The sequence below is a fragment of the Pongo abelii genome, chromosome 4 (genome assembly GCF_028885655.2).
Source record: "Pongo abelii isolate AG06213 chromosome 4, NHGRI_mPonAbe1-v2.0_pri, whole genome shotgun sequence".
Lineage (NCBI taxonomy): Eukaryota > Metazoa > Chordata > Mammalia > Primates > Hominidae > Pongo > Pongo abelii.
Genome location: NC_071989.2, coordinates 129,641,570 through 129,663,594, shown reverse-complemented (window position 1 = coordinate 129,663,594; position 22,025 = coordinate 129,641,570). Strand labels below are relative to the sequence as shown.

The 22,025-nt window shown below is 33.5% G+C and overlaps 1 long non-coding RNA gene across 1 annotated transcript in view; it reads left to right on the top strand.

The window, feature by feature from the left end:
* Positions 1–636: 636 nt before the first annotated feature.
* LOC129059513 (uncharacterized) overlaps positions 637–22,025 on the top strand; it is a 56,142-nt gene continuing 34,753 nt past the window's right edge. The window contains exon 1 of the long non-coding RNA XR_008525466.1: positions 637–873. This is a non-coding gene — a long non-coding RNA (uncharacterized LOC129059513). The remainder of the gene's footprint in view (positions 874–22,025) is intronic.

Genomic DNA, 22,025 nt, shown 5'->3' with positions numbered 1-22,025 from the left:
CCTAGGAGTTCCCCTTAGGAGTTTTTACTCCTCGCTTCTCTGACTTGCACACAAAGTCTAACTTCTGAAAAGCAATTATAGCTTGCTATTTGCTTTTCACAACTAAATACCTGACCCAGAGATGCTTTTTTTCTCTCTATTATTATAGTCCCATTTTGGGGTGGCTCTACTTAGACTTGATGATTAACAAGGAGGGAAGAACCTCACTTGACAAATGGAACTGGTATATTTAGAAACTCATTGGCCTGGCTCAGAAATATCTCATCTGTATGTGCTAAAGTAGCAGCTGTTCCTCGGTATGAATATTATTTCTCATTCTACTGCATTAAGCAAAGTTAGGGCTCAGTAGGTCCATGATTCACAAAGATTCCTCCTAATGTCTGTGCTGGGTTCACTGATGGTTCAGCTAAGCAGAAACAAAATGGTATCTACTGAACGACTATTCCTCTTCAACCTCTGCATCAGCTCTGTAAGAACCAAAAATAGATGTGGTCATGCCTTCCCACTGAGCAGAACTCAAGGTCATTCTGATAACTATGACCAATGCTCCCTTGTAAGAAACTTGTTATATGTCTGTTATCTCTTGGGCTGTTGTCAATAGCCTAGTGATTGAACTGCCACTTGGAAAACCATAGCCTGGAATATTAAAGATCCCTTTCTGTGACATCACAAACTGTGGAAACAAATCACAGTTAATGATGGAGACTTTGGGGTCTCTTATGTAGGTGCTCACTCCAGAGCATAGCCCGTCTACAACAGATTAGACCTAGAAAATTTAACACTTACCTGTACTCACATGATAATTTTGTGAAGGATTTTACTTCCAATCTCAACAAAATGGCGGATGGGGAAAGAGAAAGAGAAGTCCATGAGGTAATAATGAACAATTTGTAAATTTTGAAAATATAAATTAGACATTCTTAGGTAATATTTGCATTTTCCAGTGAAAGTGAAATTGACACTAATTTGTGTGTTACATTTCTAAGAAATTGTCTTTATTTCAAGATCCAAATGACTACTGTGATAACAAGAGCAGTTAAGTAGTTATTTGTTTTGTACTCTTTCAAATTGTGCATATTTTTATTTGACTGAATTATTTTGGTGATTTTAATTTTAATGTTGTAAGGGATTTTTTTATGTAAAGATTTTTTTCTTGAGGCTGGGGAAAGAGGTATTTGCTTTGCAGCATTCAAATATTTTTGACTATAGAGAAAAATAATCATCTAAACATACTCAACATAGAATGTAAAGTTTTAGTAAAATTAAAATAAGACTTTTCAATATCACTGTTCCAGTCACAATGAAAGTCTGTTTATTTACAATGAAAATGTTATTAAAGTAGTGTGCTGTATATAATAAGAATATTATATGAGAACTTTTTTTTTTTTTTTTTTGAGACAAGGGTCTCGCTCTGTCGCCCAGGCTGGAGTACAGTGACATGATCTCGGCTCACTGCAAGCTCTGCCTCCCGTGTTCATGCCACTCTCCTGCCTCAGCCTCCAGAGTAGCTGGGGCTACAGGAGCCCACCACCGCACCTGGCTAATTTTTTATATTTTTAGTAGAGACGGGGTTTCACCATGTTACCCAGGATGGTCTTGATCTCCTGACCTCCTGATCCACCTGCCTCGGCCTCCCAAAGTGCTGGGATTACAGGCTTGAGCTACCACGCCCAGCCTATATGAGAACATTTTGTGACATTATATTTTTATTAAAGGTCACAGATTCTATAATTTATTTTCACAACAGCCATTATTAGAATTTAGTTAGAGTTTTAATAATACTTTTTATTGGATTTAAAAGTGGATTTTATCTGATGAGATATACCAATACTCATCAAGTGATAAATGGATGGTGATAGAGATTACTGTAAATCAGGCTCTTGAGAGCATACATTAAATAATAAGAAAAGGGAAAAGAGGAGTAACACAGAAGAATCTTTAATGCTTGCAGAATAAGTGGAGCTAAAATTTAAAATTTTAATTCAAATCTGTAGTTAATGTTCCTGTCATCTCTATTTAGAGGTTTTTGAGCAGTCTTTGTTTTTTGAAATTATACTAGTTGTAGACTGCTGACTAACTCTCTGTGTCTCATACAAAGCAAGCATTTGTTATACATTTCAGAAATTAATGAACTGCTATGCCAATATTCATTTCACATGGCTGGTTTATTTAAGAACATTTGCCATTACTGATAAGAGAGTATCCCTGACCTCTTTTCTCTCCTGATCTGATGATACATAAGCAATCTTTTTCTCTAACATGTCTTATGATCTATAGTCATCATATGTTATTGTAGAAGATAGGCACTGATATATTTTGCTTTTATCATTTGTTTAACTACTGAAAAGTAAACAGTAACTGAATCATAGCCAGAAATAACTTATTCAAAATATTTTTTACATATTTACATATATATACACATACATATGTGGATATATGTGTATAAACATAATGTACATGTTCATGTCTATATGACATACCCTAATTTATCTAACAGCTAAAGGATTTTGATAAAGGGTTAACAAGAACATTTGAACTCATCTTAATTCCTGAAACTACATTTTGATATATTTTATCTTTTCTGGAAATATCTCCTAAAAATAGCACTTCCTGGGGTTTTCTTTTGTGAAAAGTTTGTAACTACAAGTTCAGATTATTTAATAGATTAAAGAATCTTCTACAAGTTTCTACTATAATGTGTATCTTTCAATAAATTGATATAATACATGTAATTGAATAGTTTTTGTTTATAAATTTCTTTGTAGTATTTTTAAATTATATTTCACTATTTACAGTGTCTCTCTTCAAGCAACCTCCTCCCCAAAGAGATGGACTGCTGTAGGTGTTAGGTGCAAGGTCCACAATTGGCAAAGGAAGTGTAAGGCAGGTCTTGTATGCCTGACCCAAAATTTGATCTGACTCAGCAATCTTGACTGTCCTATAGACACACAAACTCTTACAACTACTCTGTTAAGTTTTAGAACACAGGCAGGATTCCTGTCCTTCCCCAGAAGTTAATCTTTGCTTTGAAATGGTAGAGGGCTTTGGACATGTGCAGGTCTCTTCTCCTGTCCCTAGTGACAGAGAGCTTTTGCCTAGTATATATACTGTACCTAGTATATATGCTGTAGCATATTTTACATTTATGAGTGCAGAAAACTTGTGGCCAGCAGGTCTCCTTACCTGTCCCTGGTGACAGATAGCTTTTGCCTAGTACCAAGCAGCATGTTGGACAGGTGGGCCTGGACCCCTCAGCTTCACCCTCTCCCTGGAATCAGCCAATCTCTGCTATGCAGGTCAAGGCCACAGACAGATTTCCTACCCGTACCCAAGGGGCAGTAAACATTTTCCTGGGTTCAGATCACAGTCCTGGTGTGGGAGACTTCTTGTTTTTTCCTTAGGAGTATGCAGGTTTTGTCTCATGTCATAGCAAGTTACAGTGTAGGTCTTTCACCTGTCCCCAGGGGCAGATGAAAACAATCTTATATTCATGTGGGGCCTATAAAGTGATTGGGATCCTTAGTAATCTACTAATCCAACCTCAAACCTAAAAAGGCCCTGCACACCTGCACCACTGAAGAAGGCTCTCTCAAGTCTTCTGCCCTGGTCCCAGTCTTTATTGCTTGGAAGTTGCTCATGGAAAAGATCTGGCAAATGTGTGCAGACTCCCTTGTATCCACCACTACCTGAGATTGTGCACTGTCACACTAGCTAGCATTGTTATTTAAGCAATCTCCTCCCTTGTGGAAACTCCCTTTTGTCCACAGTTACCTGAGATTGTGCACTGTCATACTAGCTAGCATTGTTCTTTAAGCAAACTCCTTTGTGCAAACTCCCTTTTGTCAGCAGTTACCTGAGATTGTGCACTGTCACACTAGCTAGCATTGTTCTTTAAGATGTGTTTGAAAATATACCTATTTCCATATTTATTTTCAAGGTGACTACCTTTTTCTCCCATGTTCTGTCAAAAATAAAACGGTTTGAGTGTCCCATCTTTCTTCTGAGACGTTTGTCACTCTGGTTTACCTGGTTGCTTTGTGACATCATATACAGGATGCCTTTTAAAGAAAAAGTTAATTTTTGTACCCATTGTCTTGCTATAGTGGGAGCAATATTCTTTGTGACTATATATATTCTACACAGAAGTGGAACTTCCTCCATAATAGATTTGCATGTAAAAATTTAAACATTATGCATATAAGGATATAGAAGAAGCTACTATAGTATTTTAGATGTTCTCTCAATAGGAAGTAATGCTCAGATTATTTTAATATGTGTGCATTACCATGATCACCTTTCCATATTTTTAAGTAAAACAAAAGTTTCCCAGAAGCGCAAAAGTTTGTAAACAAAGCATGAAAGGCTTCAAGTCCTATAAAAGCCACTGATTAGAAGAAAAAAAATTAAAAGTGATAAAGCATATTGAGAGTAGTTAATTCCTAAGAAAATGTGGCACATATACACCATGGAATACTATGCAGCCATAGAAAAGGATGAGTTCATGTCCTTTGCAGGGACATGGATGAAGCTGGAAACCATCATTCTCAGCAAACTATCGCAAGGACAAAAAACCAAACACTGCATGTTCTCACTCATAGGTGGGAATTGAACAATGAGAACACTTGGACACAGGAAGGGGAACATCACACACTGGGGCCTGTTGTGGGGTGAGGGAAGGGGGGAGGGATAGCATTAGGAGATATACCTAATGTAAATGATGAGTTAATGGGTGCAGCACACCAACATGGCACATGTATACATATGTAGCAAACCTGCATGTTGTGCACATGTACCCTAGAACTTAAAGTATAATAAAAAATATAAATAAATGAATAAATAAATAAAATTAAAATGATTATTAAAAAAAAGAGAGAGTAGTTAATCCCTATAAGAGGTAGGCTTGGCCATGCATATAACCTTCAAGTATGTATTTTTTCTGTTACTGAGAAATTAAACAAAATAACATTGTTGTCTGTTGAAAGCTTGAGTTTCTAGCATGGTATAATGATTTTTACAAAATTAGAGAAACATCAAGTGCAGTGCATTGATAGCAATTGTTGAATAATTTCATGTATTACCATGTCGATATAGCAATAACACCAGACATTTGAACATTTGAAAGTGTTGCTTGGTGAGGTAAATATTTTGCTCAGGAAGTTAAGTTTCAAAGAAGGTATTAGATGATTTGAGAGAAATAATACATGGAAAAGCCTGCATACTTGGCAAAAGCAGCTTCTGTTGTAGAAGAACCACACATTCTAGGCACTGAATCTTTGGTAAAAAAAAAAAAAAATTATGTCATGCACACACTTGATAACTACAAATGTCATGATTATGACTTAAACACAAGCATCATATTTTAAGAGTCATTTACAACATAGCGTCACATTATCAGAAAATAAATAATCATATGTATATATACCCACATTAGGGATTTGAATATGTGCATTCATTTTTATTTTTCCTTCTGATTGTCTATCTCTAATAGTTTTGAGAATGTGGTTGATCTACTTATTCTTCTGGAGTCTTCAGTGAAAAGATAATTCTTTCCACAATATCTTTATATTGGACATAATGAACTGTCAGGCATGTGTTGTTTTACTTATTACTTTATCAGTTTTCTCTTGCTCATCTTAACTTAAAACTAAACAGCAATGAGCTGGATCCTCTTCCTTACAAAGAAACTTTTCCTTAGACAAATATTTAATAATAAATGTTTGTTAATAAACTAATTTGTTAGCTCATTTTGACCAAAAATAATTTCTATTTTTCATGTACCTTTGATACCTTTTCACTATTTCTTTATTCTATAATAAATTATTCAATATCATTTGTGTGCAAAGAAACATATCTACTGATCAGTTCATTAAATGGTAAATAGGTAGCTAATGTTACAAATATTTTATATTACGCAAGCATCAAAAGTGCATTGTTATATAAGTGTTTAAATATATCTTAGTGATATTTGGGAAATCTTGATGTAGTTTAATAGATTAGAGATGAATTATTTTATATTTTAACACTTCAAAAATAAAATAGATTCATGCCATTTCAAAATGCGTAATTCAAAATGTTTTTAGGAACTCATCATATTTGTGTGCATATTTATATGTATATCATATTTGTATGTATAATACATACAAATGCATATTTATTTTATAAATATGTATAATGTACATACAAATGTACACACAAATACATATATATGTATAATGTGTGAAAACTATCATGTGTTTTATAACAACCTCTTAAAAAATAAGTCTGATTATGTGTCATCGAAAGACACATTAAAGAGAATGAAAAAATAAGAAATACATAGGAGGAAAATGCTTGTATACAGACTAAATAAAGACTATCTTAAGAAAAAAACAACAGTAGATGAATCAGGTAGCTTAGGAAAGAGAATAACAAAATGGCAAATAAATGTATCAAATTATCCATAATTTCATTAGTAGTTAGGAAAATGGACAGTAAAACTAAATGAGATGCCATTAAATGCCCAGCAGATTCACATGATTTTACTTAAGTAAATATGATAAAGCTATGTGTTGTTGAGGATTAGGAAAAGTAGAGTTTTCCAGAAGCTGTTTATATGAACGTAATTTTGTTAAACTTCTTTGGAAAACAGTTTTACATTATATAGTGTAGTTATACATTTGCATATTCTGATACCCAGCAATTCTACATCTTAGAATGTACCCTGAGTAAACTCTTGCACATGAGCACTGAGACTTGTACAAGAAAATTTATAGCAGCAGTAGAACTTAGCAGTAAACTAAGTTAAACGTTACTTAGCAGTAAAACACTCAAAACAATCAAAATAGGTATCAACAATAAATTTGATAAACAGTGGTATTTTCAAACAATACCATGTGAAACAATATTATTTGTGCAATTTTTAGCTTATTGAGTTGAACGTCTCTTTAACTGAAACTTCATACTTCGAAAGCTCTGATCATAAGCTTCTGGTTTTACTCTTATCCCAGAGTAACTCTTACTCATTTTTTTGTAAGTCATTTACCAGCCCTAAAAATATTGATGACTTTCAAATTTATTTTCTCTTTCATCTTCCATCTCATTCTCCATGTTGGTAGTGGTTAATCTCATTCATACAGGCAGCTTTAGCCTCTATTTTTAACTGAAAAATCTATACCTCTATTACAGATAGATTTCTACAGCTTCAGAGCCTTATACTATTTAATTCATCATTCAAAGTAAGATTTGTAAGAGTGAAAGATAGTGCTCCACTTAAAAACAGCGAGAATAAACCATCGCTGTCTTGGTCAAATTGAGATGAATATAATACTACTTATATCAAACTACCTTTTGGTATTTCTATTTTGATTTCCCACAATCATCTCAAATTCACATCTCTTTTATTGAATTTATCTTCTCTTGATTCACATCAGCTTTTTTCTTCTGTTCCCTCACGGCGATTTCTGCGGTAATCCACTTAAATCTCACAAGTCTGAAACAGGAGTCATCTGCAACTTGTTCACCCTCTCTTTCCACATTAAGTCAGTTGCTAGTCCCTTTCTATTCCACTTTTAAAACATCTTAGGGATATTTGTATTTCTCTCTACTCCTAAATTTCTATTCTAATTAACTCTAAGCTTTAATTCTGTCCTATATTACCGCAGTTCCATAAAACTCTTTTTTCCTGCTCCCAGCCTTATATGCCAGGCCAACATTTGTACTATAGCTCTAAGCAACATTTAAAAACAAAAATCTGATCATATTTCTTGTATATGCTGCCCATTAGCCTTAAGATGAGGGTTTAGAAGTCTTTTTATTATCTCTAAATATCTTTCTAGGATTCTGTGTCTCTGCCTCTCTCCAATCCCACATTCAGCTTTAGTGGCATTGTGAATTATTTTCAGAACAATTTATTTTTTCATACTCCTCTTGTCTTTGCAGCTGCTACTTATTTTTGTTGAAACCCTTAACAGTATCTCCTTTTTGTTTTTCTAATTCCTAAACATCAATCATGCCCCAATGGGGGCATCATTTTGTCCATAAAATCTTTTTTGACTCTTCTTTGAGTTCATTTGGGTTGCCGTAATGAAATGCTGTAGACTTGGTAGCTTATGAACAAAAGAAATTTATTTATCAAGGGTCTGAAGGCTGGAAAGTCTAAGATCAAGGTTCTGGGAAATTCTGTGTCTGGTGAGGGTCTGCTTCCTCAAACGACCTTCTTCTCATTCTAACCTCACATGACAGAATAGACAAGAGAGTTACATTGAACATCTTTTATTAGGAGACTAATCCCATTCTTGAGAGCTGTGCGCTAATGATTTAATCATCTTCCAAAGGCCCCACTTCTTAATACCATAACTTTGGGAATTAAGATTTCAACATATGGCTGGGTGTGGTGGCTCACACCTGTAATCTCATCACTTTGTGAGGTCAAGGGGGCAGATCACGAGGCCAGGAGATCAAGACCATCCTGGCCAACATGGTGAAACCCGATCTCTAACTCAAAAAATAAAAATTAGCCAAGCACAATGTCGCATACCTGTAGTCCCTGCTACTCAGGAAGCTGAAGCGGGAGAATCACATGAACCCAGAGGCAGAGACTGCAGTGAGCCGAGATCCACACTATTGCACTGCAGCCTGGGCAACAGAATGATACTCTGTCTCAAAAAAAAAAAAAAAGATTTCAACATATAAATTGTTGGTGGTGTAAACATTTCATTCATTAAAACTCCCTAAGCCTCTTAGGTATTCCTTCTTTGTGTTCCTATAGCATCTTCATATTTTATACTGTCTCTTTAGCTTCTTATAATGTAAAGGTTAAAAGAACAGGACTCAGCCCAGTTTTGTATATTACAGTGCCTGACATAGCATATATGTTTAATAACTGCTTGTTTATTTCTTTGATTTTATTTGTCTTATTTCATATATTTAGTTACCTTAGAATTTGCATTCTTATTGTAAACTTTGATTCAGTTTAGACTGAAGACTGGTGTATTAGTCCATTGTCATGCTGCTAAAAAGACAGGGTAATTTATAAAGGAAAGAGGTTTAATTGACCACAGTTCAGCCTGGCTGCGCAGATCTCAGGAAAGTTACAATCATGGTTAAAGGGGAAGCAAACACATCCTTCTTCACATGGTTGCAGGAAGGAGAAGAATGCAAGCTGAATGAAGGGGGAAGCCCCTTACAAAACCATCAGATCTCATGAGAACTTATTCATTATAATGAGAATTATGGGGTAACCACCCCCATAATTCAATTCCCTTCCATCAGGTCCCACCCACCACATGTGGAAATTATGGAAAATATAATTCAAGATCATATTTGGCTGGGGGCACATCTAAACAATATAATTCTGTCCCTGGACCCTCCCAAATCTCATGTCCTCACATTTCAAAACACAATGATGCCTTTCTCACAGTCCCCCAAAGTCTTAACTCATTGAAGAATTAACCCAAAACTCCAGATACAAAGACTTATCTGAGACAAGGCAAGTCTCTTCCACCTACATGCCTGTAAAATTGAAAGCAAGTTAGTTACTTTCTAGATACAATGGGGGTACAGGCATTGGGGAAATAAACCCATTCCAAATGGGAGGAAGTAGACAAAACAAAGGGGCTATATGCCCCATACAAGTCTGAAATCCAATAGTGCAGTCGTTAAACCTTAAAAATCCAAAATGATATCCTTTGATGCCGTGTCTCACATCCAGGTCATGCTGATGCAAGAGGTGGGCTCCCATGGCCTTGGGCAGCTCTGCCCCTGTGGCTTTGCAGGGTACAGCCACCCTCCTGGCTTTTTTCATGGGCTGGTGTTGAGTGTTTGTGGCTTTTCCAGGAGCTCGGTGCAAGTGGTAGGTGGATCTACCTACCACTTGTGGTAGTGGCCCTCTTCTCATAGCTCCACTAGGCAGTGCCCCAGTGGAGACTTTGTGTGCAGGCCTCAACCCCACATTTCCCTTCTGCACTGCCCTAGCAGAGATTTTTTTTATGAGAGTTCTGCCCCTGCAGCAGACTTCTGCCTTGACATCTAGGTGTTCCATACATCCTCTGGAATATAGGCGGAGGTCCCCAAACCTCAATTCTTGACTTCTTGCATGTTCAAGCTCAACACCATGTGGAAGCTGCCAATGCTTGGGGCTTGCACTCTCTGAAGCAATGGCCTGAGCTGTATTTTGGTCTCTTTTAGACAGGGCTGGATCAGCTGGAACACAGGGCACCAAATCTCTAGGCTGCACATAGCAGGGGAACCCTGGGCCTGGCCCACTAAACCATTTTGTCCCCTAGGCCTCAAGGCCTGTGATGAGAGGGGCTGCCGTGAAGGTCTCTGACATTCCTTGGGAACATTTTCCCTATTGTCTTGGTGATAAACATTTGGCTCCTTGTTACTTATGCAAATTTCTGCAGCTGGCTTGAATTTCCCCTTGGAAAATGAGTTTTTATTTTCTATTGTATGGTTAGCCTGCACATTTTCCAAACTTTAATGCTCTGATTCCCTTTTAAACATAAGTTTCAATTCCAAACCATATCTTTTTAAATACATAAAACTGAATTGTTTTAACAGCACCCAAGTCACATCTTTAATGCTTTGCTCCTTGGAAATTTCTTCCACCAGATACTCTAAATCATCTCTCTCAAGTTCAAAGTTCCACATATCTCTAGGGCAGATGCAAAATGCCACCAGTCTCTTTGTTAAAATATAGCAAGAGTCACCTTTATTCCAGTTTCCAACAAGTTCCTCATCTTCATCGGAGACTACCTCAGCCTGGACTTCATTGTCCATATCACTATCGGCATTTTGGTCAAAGCCATTCAACAAGTCTCTAGGAAGTTCCAAATTTTTTCACATCTTCCTATCTTCTGAGCACGCCACATCTCTCAGAAGTTCCAAACTTTCTCATATTTGTCTTTTTTTGAGTACTCAAAACTATTCTAACCTTTGCCTGTTGCCCAGTTCCAAAGTTGCTTCCACATTTTCTGGTATCCCTATAGCAGAACTCCACTCTCTGCAGTAACAATTTATTGTATTAGTCTATTCTCACGTTGCTAATAAAGACATAACCAAGACTGGGTAATTTCTAAAGGAAAGAGGCTTAATTGACTCACAGTTCCACATGTCTAGGGAGGCCTCAGGAAACCTACAATCATGGCAGAAGGGAAATCAAACACATCCGCCTTCACATAGCAGCAGAAAGGAGAAGAATGCAAGCTGAGTGAAGGGGGAAGCATCTTATAAAACCATCAGATCTCACGAGAACTTACTCACTACCATGAGAATAGCATGAGGGAAACCACCCCCATGATTCAATTACCTTTCCCCAGGTCCTTCCCAAAAAGGTAGAGATTATGGAAACTACAATTCAAGATGAGATTTGGCTGGGGAAACAGCCAAACCATACTAACTGGTTTAATATTTGTTTATATATTTCTGAAAGGTTATATATTTTGGGGTAGAGGGCTTATATTCTCTCTGTTTGGTAGTTTTTGCCCAGATATTTTGTGACTTTGTTGTCCACATCTCTATTTTTTCACTCAATTTCTACCTTTTCACAGAGGCCATCCGTAATCTCTCCCATTATTCTTCATCCACATCTATTTTCCTATAATTCTCTTCATATCTACTATCTAACATAATAATCAATTTATTATTTATTATCTGTCATTCTCATTCTTTCTTTTCTTTCTGACATCTGGAACACTTAAAACAGAAGTTACTAGCTCTTTAAAAACTTTTTTCATGAATGCCCCTTTTTTTCTGTTGCTGTATTTAAGCTTTCTAATTTTTATTATTGTCATTTAATAGTTTTTTTGATATAGGATATAAAAATTATTACATTGTTACGTAAAAATTGTCTCATTGTTCAATTGCAATTCACTTGCTATCACTCTTTCCTGTTTAGAAATTAGAATGCTAAAAGATTTTATTTTATGTAGGTGTCTTGTTTTATTTTTACATGCTTCTAGTAAAAATTATTTATCTGTGCATCAAACTTTTTAGGATCTCTATCTAGATCTGAGATTCAATTTATTGATTTTGTCTGAAACACAGTGACAACCTTCAGCTTTTCTTCAGCTGTAGACTATTTTTTATTTATTTGGTAACTAGCTTTCTTCTATTCTCTCTTATTTTCAGATCTTGTCCATTTCTCTATTTTCTTTACCTGTTCAAGCATTTCTTTATGTCACTGATAAATTCAGACAGCACTGATTAAAACCATGCTTACATTACATCTATGGTGCTTTGGTGTCCTTGCTGTCCTTCCTTATCATATTCATCTTCATCTTAAATCTAATTCTATGCCTGTTCCTCCTCAGAATCCTATCTATTCATATTCCAATGGTAGCAACAAACTAATTTACAGAAATTTTCTTGCAGTAGATTAATAGGATTACATATTGAACGATCTGCATGTTTTGTTCTTTAATATGTCCTGTCATAATTTTTATAATCTTATGATTACAAACTCTATAGTTTCTGTACTCACACATGGCCAGTGCCAGCTGAAACTCAATGTGTCACCACACAGAATTTGCCTTTGGCTTATTTTTCTCATGATAGACAAGCTAGCTAAATAGCCTTTATATATTCTGTAGGGCAAACTGAGATACCTGACTCAGAGTTTAATTCCCAGTTCAATGCAGTTTTATCCTTTTCATACAGCTACTTCTGTGACATGTGAGTAGATGATTCATATGAAAACTGAAATTCTCAGCATGCATGGCCACTAGGGTTTTTTTCTCTCTATTCTATATGAAGGGAATACAAATAATAGAAGTCACTTCACATCCATGATGTTTGTCTTAACTTCTTGTTCAGTTAATTATTTCTGAAATGTTTCAGAATGTGCTTAATTATAGTAGTTGAAGGTAGGTTCATGGACAAAACCACTGTATCATTTCTCAGTTTGTTTCAATCTTGAAGCAAAGCCAATGTCAGGAACTAAAGGGTAAATGCATTTTGCTGAGTTCTGCCCTATTTCTTTTATAATATCTGTCTGTGTCCTCCATATTTCTACATTATTCTATTTGTTATTCCTAGATATTATTCTTATTAAGGTATAAAAATAAAATATATTCTCTATTTTCCATGGCAATATTAATGAAAAATTGGCACTTTAAGTCAGGTTAATAAATTTTATTTTTATATTAATAAATGTTATAAGTATAGAAAATAAGTGTTAAGGGGTTACTATTGATCAAGGTTCACACACATTTGAAAATAAATAATTATTTTTAATTTTTGTTTTAAGTTCAGGGATAGAAGTACAGGTTTCTTACATAGGTAAACTTGGTGTCATGAGGGTTTGTTATACAGATTATTTCATCACCCCGGTATTAAGCCTAGTATCCATTAGTTATTTTTTCTAATCCTCTCCCTCCTCCCACCATCCACCCTCAGAAGGCCCCAGTGTGTGTTGTACCCCTCTGTGTGTCCATGTGTTCTCATCATTTAGTTCTATACATGATGGAATACTATGCAGCCATAAAAAAGAATATCATATCCTTCGCAGGGACGTGAATGGAGCTGCAGGCATGTTCTCACATGTAAGTGGGAACTAAATGATGGAAAATAATTTTTCAAACACTTGTGTGTTAGATATTATATTTTCATTTAAGATATAAATAAATAGAACACAAATAACCAGTATTCACTTTCTTTATATTCACTTTCACAAAAAGGTGAGATATTAGGATATAAGAGATGATTCTAGTATATTATATGGCCAGACAATTCAGATTGGTAGTGAAAGTGGTTGTGTCTGTCTAGATAAAAGATTAATTGACTGTAATTAAAGTGTGTGGTCAGTGAAACTCACATTAAAGTTATGGCAAAAATAAGTATGATTGATATGAAAGAATGCTAGAAATGAATGTAATAAAAATTTAAGGGCAAAGTAGGAAAAAATAGTTCTTGAGGTTTTTTTCTAAAAGTCTGCATTCAAATGTAGTTTTCTGATTTTTAGTGGTGATAAATTCAATTAAGAAATTCAGGCATGGAAAGACTACCACAATTATTAATTAATGAATTAAGCTTTATAGTGGCATAATTTTCCTTTAAAAATTCACCAATTTTAAGTATACAATTCAATGAGTTTTGACAAATGTATACATTCATGGAACCACGATTGCAATGAAGATATAGAGTTTCCATTGCCCCAGCAAGTTTCCACATGCACCTTTACCATCAGTTCCAAAACTCCTCTTATTCTAAGGTTCACACAGCCACTGATTGTTATAATTTGCGTTTTCTGTTATTTCGCATGAATATAATCACAGTATATAGTTTTTATAGCTGACCTCTCTCACTTTGACTAATGCTTTTGAAATCCACTCACTTTGTTATATCATTAGATTGTTCCTTTTTTAGTGCTGAGTAGTATTGAATTGTATGGGTGTACTAGTATTTGTTTATCCATTTAACATGTGAAAAATGTTTTAGGTTGTTTTTAGGTTTTGACTATTATAAATAAACATTGCAGACATTACAATATACTTTTTTTCTTTGATACCTTCCTTTCTTAACTAAAGATACATTCCTTTCTTAGCTCAATATCCAGATATTTTACTGCTAGGATTTGCTGGTCTATGATAAGTATACAGTTAACTTTAGGAATAACACTGCTAACTTGGTTTTTAAAGGTATTGTACTATATTTGCATTTTTGCCAGAAATGCATGCAAGTTCTTCACATCCTCACCAACACCTGCTATTGTTCATCTGTCAATAAAATCCACTTAGTGGTTGGTTAGTCTGTTACTATTGAAGAGTTTTCAGTCAATATCTTATAGTGGCTTTGATTTTCACCTAGTGGCTAGTGTGTTACTATTAAAGCCAGCATAGTTGGTATCTTATTGTGGCTTTAGTTTTTATTTTCCTAGTGATTATTGATGTTGAGCATATTTTTACACTCTTTTTTGCCATTGCTGTTAGTGTATCTTCTCCGTTGAATTGTCTATTGAAAGTGTTTGCCCATTTTTATTGGGTTGCCTTCATATTGAACTGCAAAGGTGCTTATATATTCTGGATACAGGTCTTAAATCAGATACATGTGTTTTTCAAGTGTTTTCTCCCAGTCTGTGAACTGATTCTTATTTTCTTATTGGTATTTTTTTTAATTTTGAAGAAAAACAATTTTTTAAATTTTATTTTGTATTTTCTGCTTCTTTTGCTATATCTGTGAAATGTTTGCTTAAAACCCAAGTTCACAAAAATTTACCCCTATATTTTCTTTAAGAAGTCTTATAGTTGTATCTATTACATTTCAGTTTAATTCTATTTAGGGTCCGGGTCAATTTTTTACTCAAAAATATTCTATTATTTCAGCTTCATTTATTGAAAGAACTAACCTTTCACCATTGAACTATCTAGACACTATTGTTGAAAATTAATTAAACATTAATGTATAGGGCTATTCTGGAATTTTTTTCTATTCCATTGGTCTTCATGCCAATTCTTAAATCAGTACTATACTATGTATTTTAATGGGGAGTTATAGTAAGTAACAGAATAATGTTGTGTGAATTCTTCCACTTTATTCTTGTTCAAGATCCTCTGGCTACTTTAGGTTATTTGGATTTGCTTATAAATATTATAATCAGCTGTCAATTTTGCAAAAATCTGCTGTAATTTTGAATAGAATTGCATTGAAGTTATAAACCAATTTGGGGAGAATTACCATCTTACCAACTTTGAGTCTTCAAATGTATGAATATTACATATTTCTATGTAATAAAATATTATTAAATTTGTCACTTTTTTACAATTTTCACTGTACTTATTTTACATATTTTTGTTAAATGTATTCCTAAGTATTTTTTTATTGTTTTTGTAAGTTGTATTTTCAAATTTTAATTTAAAATTGTTCATTGTTAATACAAAGAAATAAAACAGATTGTTTTCTTGTATTAATCTTTGGATCCTGTGACCTGCCTAAGCTTACTTATTTCAGCAGGTTTTTTGCTTATTTTGTAGGGTTTTTGGCTTAGGTAAAAACGTAATTTGTTAATAAAGAGAGATTTACTTTTTTCTTTCAAATGTTTTTATTTATTTATTTATTTATTTATTTATTTATTTATTTATTTATTTTCTGTTCTGCCTTATTGAAATAGTTTGGATCTCAATATAATGTTGAAGGTAACTAAATTAGGGTAAGTCTCCTTGCCTCTTTTCCCAGTGTCAAGGCGGGAAATACGCTCTTTTACCATTAAGTATGGTAGTGGTTATAACTATGTATACAGAATGAGATGGAAAACGTTTTTGTCTCTTTCTTTTTCTAGAAGGTTGTGGATGTCATTTTATTTCTTCCTTGAACATTTTTAGGAATTCATTAGTGAAACCTTCTAAATCATTTTGGTAATCTGGCCCTGGAGTTTCTTTATGGTAATGGTATAATTACACATACAATTTATTTAGTAGAAAAGGGGGTATTCAGCTAGCCTGTTTCTTCCTGGGTAACCTTTTGTAGATTTATTTCTAAGAATTCGTACATTTAATCTAAACTGTCAAAATTTTTGAGTAATGTTGCCCACATCATTCTTTTTTATTTTTAGTGTCTGGAAGACCTGTGTTGTTATTATCTGTTTTTCTTCCTAACGTTGGTAAATTGTGTCTCTTTTTTTGGTTTCTTGATAAATGTTACTAAAGGTTTATCAATGTACAGTGCCAACTTTTGTATTCATTGATTTTCGCTATCTGTTTTTTTAATGTCATTGATTCCTGCTCTTTGGTATTTTTCTTTTGCTTAGATTGTGTTTTGAATCTGTAGATTGCTTTGGGTAGTATGAGTATTTATGCTTATAACTTTTTAATGATTTCATTAATAATTTCAGGGTTATAAACTTCAGAAATATCTTAATTATAAATTATGAAGAAATTTGTTCATATATGCCTTTTTATTACACTTACACATCTCATCTGAGAACTTTCTGCTGGGGACATTTCTTCATTTAATGTCCTTGTGCCATCCCCTTCCAATGGGGTGTGCAAGTGATCTCTTTGTGGTTTGCTATGAAAATATTTTATACAATTGACTGAGTCACATGTTGATTTAGAATTTATTTATATGTGTTCAATTTTCTATGATAAGCAGTTGTAAAGCTGTTTGACACCTAATTTTGAAATTGGTGTGGATCTTTCTTAGTCTTATTACAACTTCCCTTCACATATAGAATATGCTGCAAAAAGGTTCTCTCACACTAACCAAACTAGACTTTACTCTCCAAGTAAGGAAACCTTAGATTCCATATACTTAACGTATTTCTGTGCTCTATGCATCTATAAATTTATGTTTGCTTTATGTGGTCTAAACTTTCTCATATTCATCAGCAATTCTAAGTATCTGTGGTCTGAGATGTGACTATTTCTAATTAATTAAAGGTATCTTTTCCCCTTCATTCCTTTTTATAGCTTAAATTGATTTTTAAAAAGAGAATGTCATTTGGCTTTATTCCATTTTCCCCACCATCTTCTGTCAATTTATTATAATACATATTGTATTTCAATTTGATTTATTGTTGCCACAGATGTAATTTATGCCTTGAGTTTGAGCTCTTACCCTCAACTTATGAATGGAAATATTACTGACAAAGAAGTTGAGTTTATTAATCTATGACTATATTAACTTATATATTCATCTTTTCATGTGTTACAGATGCATTATGGATCCTTCTCATTTTGATGCTTAATGTGTTATCATTTTTCATTGAAAAATAAATGATGTAAAATTGCACGTTATTAATTATCTACAATTGTTTAATTTATTTCCTTTGAGCAGAGGAAAAAGTGTAAAATGGGAACTCATTATTCAGAATAATAGTGCATATCTATGAAATTAATAATTAATTTTCAATGTGTCCATTTCTCTTTTATAATAGATGTCATTTTCAGTGAACACTTTAAATCTGTTGAAATCTTGCAGTTGTATATAGGTTTCAGTTCTCACATATTATTTTAATACATTCATATGGATTTTTGATATTTTTCTCAAGGCAAAAAAGTATATCCTGTGCTTCTATTTATAAACAGAATTTAATATAATCTCTACATTGTATCTTTTAAATATATTTTTATAGTTATATCTTCAAACATGAGCAGTTTTTCAGAAAAATTTTCTGCCAAGTACCCCATCAACAGTGAGCTCTGGTAAATTTCAATAGTAGCAATAGCAATGTATTTTCCGAAGCCTTGCTTAGTCTGCATTATATTAGCAATGACATTTACAATGGCAATTATATTAACAACAACTCTTCTCAAGTGTAAGTAGGTAATGAGTATAAAAGAAGAACAGGGATATTGAAGAAAATGAGCAGCAAACTTGAATTAATATTCCACATTCAGATTCATAAGACAAGAAATACAAGGATAATAACTTTACTGTGAATGAAGGATACCAAGTTAGGTAAAGTTGTAATTTAACAATGATTACTTTACATGATCTTGTCCCAGAGTATTTGCTCATATTAATCTTCCCACATTGAAACGTCCATTTATCTGTACTGCCCTGGCTCCTAGCCATTCCTCCAGGTCCTGCTGAAATATTTTATACCTTGGAAATTATTTCCAGAAATTAGTCATGACCCCCTTCTCTTTAAACATTCTGTGGTATATTGATCTTTTGCCTCCATGTTTGGTTTTCTTAACCAGATTTCAAGTCCCTTTGTGGGCAAGTCTGTAAATTATATATTTTTATATATTTCACCAGTCCTTCATAGAGTAAATACTATTATAATATTAATCGTAATAACTAGCTTTTATTTAACTCTTATTATATGCCAGGAACTGATGAAAAACAATAGTCAATCATTATAAATGTATAATGTGAAAGGACACTTATTTCTGAAATGGATAATAAAAATTAAATGCTTGAATAACTTCCAGGAATTACTAGTTAGATTTTTATGGATACAGCATGCATGTGTATGAAAACTAACAGATCAGATTTAATGGAAAATAATATGATTTTCTTCCTTATGTTGCTATTCTGGCTGAATTAGTTGGCTCACATAGTTCTGCAGTCTCTACGTATTCACATTCACCAGCTGTCTATCATCTATCCAGATCTTGGATCAGAAAATTTAAACCTCATACATCACAGGCAGAATCTATGATTTAATTTAAATTGACTTGCCAATGTTCCTTAGTTTGAGCTTCACCACATCTTTTTAACTTTCATACTCTGGCCCGTTTGTTTTGTGCTAGTAATTGTGTAGCCTCTTCTATTTTCTGGCAGTTATGCCAACAATTTTTTACTAGTGAGAAATATGTTGAGATGTTTCGCTTACAAGAGACCCTGATGATCCTGTGTCTTCAATTATGTATATATGTACAAGGAATTTGCCTTTCCTTATCTGACAGCCATGCTCATGCACATTAAGCCAGCCATAAATCATGCTTAAAGACTACCAGAAGGTAATTAGATGTTAAATAGGGGTTAGAATTCTACCAGGTTTGAGATCAGGTTTACTAGAACCAAAGGGAGTGTAGATGATGATATGATTTATTTATTTATTTACTTATTTATTTTTTTTTTTTTAAAGAAGAATAGTATAATTTCAGAAAACAAAACCATCATTACGGACAATGAGAGTGAATAGAGAATACAGTCAAGTTTCTGCTTTGACTTTCTTCTGTATAAAAAAATTAAATATCATATTCATACTTGCAAATTTGAAAATACGTAGTCTGATGCATTTAAAGTGGCTGACTTCCTTTTTTATTATTTGGCCACTACAGTTTCTTTCCCTCTTTGAGGCACAAACCAAACCAAGGTCCCCTGGCTCTAGCTCCTGGTTGAGTTCCTGTTTGCATTGGGGAGTGTGGAGGCTGGCTTTGTGGTGGCCACCAGCCTGCCTTAGAAGATGAGAAGATTTAAGTGAAAGTATAGACACTGCCTTACTCTTGGTTAGGCTTAGCTTGTTGAAGTTAACCTACGTCAGTCAGATGAGCAGAATAAAAGGAAGTAATTGTCTTTTTCTTCATTAATTGATCTAAGCTGTGTTTTATTGTGCACAGATGCTGTGCTTCCCTGGTATGCCCTGCTCTGTTTTGAGTATTTAAAACAAAGTTACTTTTTTTCCCATTAGGAAATAGTATTGAAATCCGACATCCTCACTCTTGGAAAAAGATTAGACTAGTGTGATCTGTTTTTCCAGATTATTTCCAAGTTCTCAGATCATTTCTAGAGGCATGCTGTCAAAAACAAGGAAAATTACTGAAAAATATTCTATAGAAAACATTGTTACTTTTGTTTTGATGTTCTACATATCTAATTACAAGCCAGAATTCTACATTATCCATTTATTTTCCTTGTTATATAGAAGTAATAAGATTTGTACACAAGGGATTTAATTACAAATAAGTTAAATTTGGTGGATATTTAATATCAAATATTGCTATAGTTACTAGAGATAAAAAATTAATAAAACATTATGTACTGAAGAAATTTACAATATATTGAAAAAGACAAGATATTTAAGCCATTTAATAATATACTATAGTCATGAATATTTTCTTACTGGTTGATGTTATGTATTATATTAAAATATAAAATGTTAAGCACAACATCAAATATGAAATATTTCCATTTTTATTTTTAGATTATTTTCTCTATATATTTAAATAGAAAAAATAAGGTGACAAATGTTGCTTTTTGTCTAAAGGTAATGATTTTTAAAATTAAATGTTTTCTGTTGGAATTTGTCCATTAGCAGTGAAGTCTAAGGTCAAGTTTCCTTAATATTTTGTTATCAAGTGTAATTATAAGAAAAATTTAGTACAGTTATTAACTGTTTTGATAATGATTTATAATTTCATAATTATTGATTTTTTTTATTTGAAAACTATCTACTAGCCTATCTAGAAAATTTATAATATTAAATAAATGTAAGAGATACAAGGATTACTCATTTCACAATGTTGCCAGGTCTAAGACATGTTATTGAGTTATAACCATTATTGATTTACTTCTAAATAAGATGTAGTATTAAATATTTTAATATTCTATTGCTGCCTCTTTAACTCAAGACACTGGGGTATTATATTAGTGAATAATTGGATACTATCCCAGAATACTTCAGAAGTAACATATAACTAAAAATATCACCATGGCAACTTTGATAATTAATGCTTAGAAACAAATTTCACAACAACTACCTGTTTTAGATGCTTGTCATTTTCAAATACATATTTTTTTCTCAAATGGCACCAGTTTTGTAATACTATGTGACCTACCTTGCCTATTCTGCAAGATAAAAATGGCACATTTGCGAGATATATTCCCTGTAAGTATATTGAAATTGCTGATTGATTGTTATGGTCACTGTATACAATTTTGGTCCGTTATTTCTAAAATATATGTCACTGCTCTTGTCCCAGGCTTCCTCGTCTTGGTAATTACTAATTAGAGACATGAACGTAATCACAATATATCAGCTACTGCTGATATATATATCTCCTGCAATATATAGCTTCTGCCTTCTTGCATGTTAATCTTTTTACACTTTTGTTTGTTTTCTCTTTTGACAGAAAACTTCCCTTCATCCCCTTAAATATGAATCATTGTGTTGGTCTCTTGCCACAGGCACAGGTTAGGTGTAGAAAGACAAGCACATTCTGTGTCTCTCCATCTTCTCACTTCTTATCCACAGCCTATTGTAAATGTTTTCCTCATTCAGAATTCTTAAATGATTCTTAAATGATTTTGTGCTCATCTATGAGAACAAAAGACCTGAAAGACGACTTGAAAGCCACACGTTCTCATATTCTAAATGTCTAAAACCAAGCAAAAATAAAACACTTTGAAAGTATTTATTTATTTATATTAGTCAATGCCAAATGCAAGTATACATTAATAGTTTAAGGTTAAAATCTTGAGTCTAACACTTGGGTAACTTTGCATGAATTGTTTAACATTTCTGTGCCTCATTTTCTTATTTGAGAAACTTGGGTGAATAAAAGTACCCATTTCCTTGAATTTGTGTGAGGGCTAAATTGATCAATAAGTGAACACTTTTTAGAACAATGCCTGGTACAGAGAGGGCTATATACATTTAC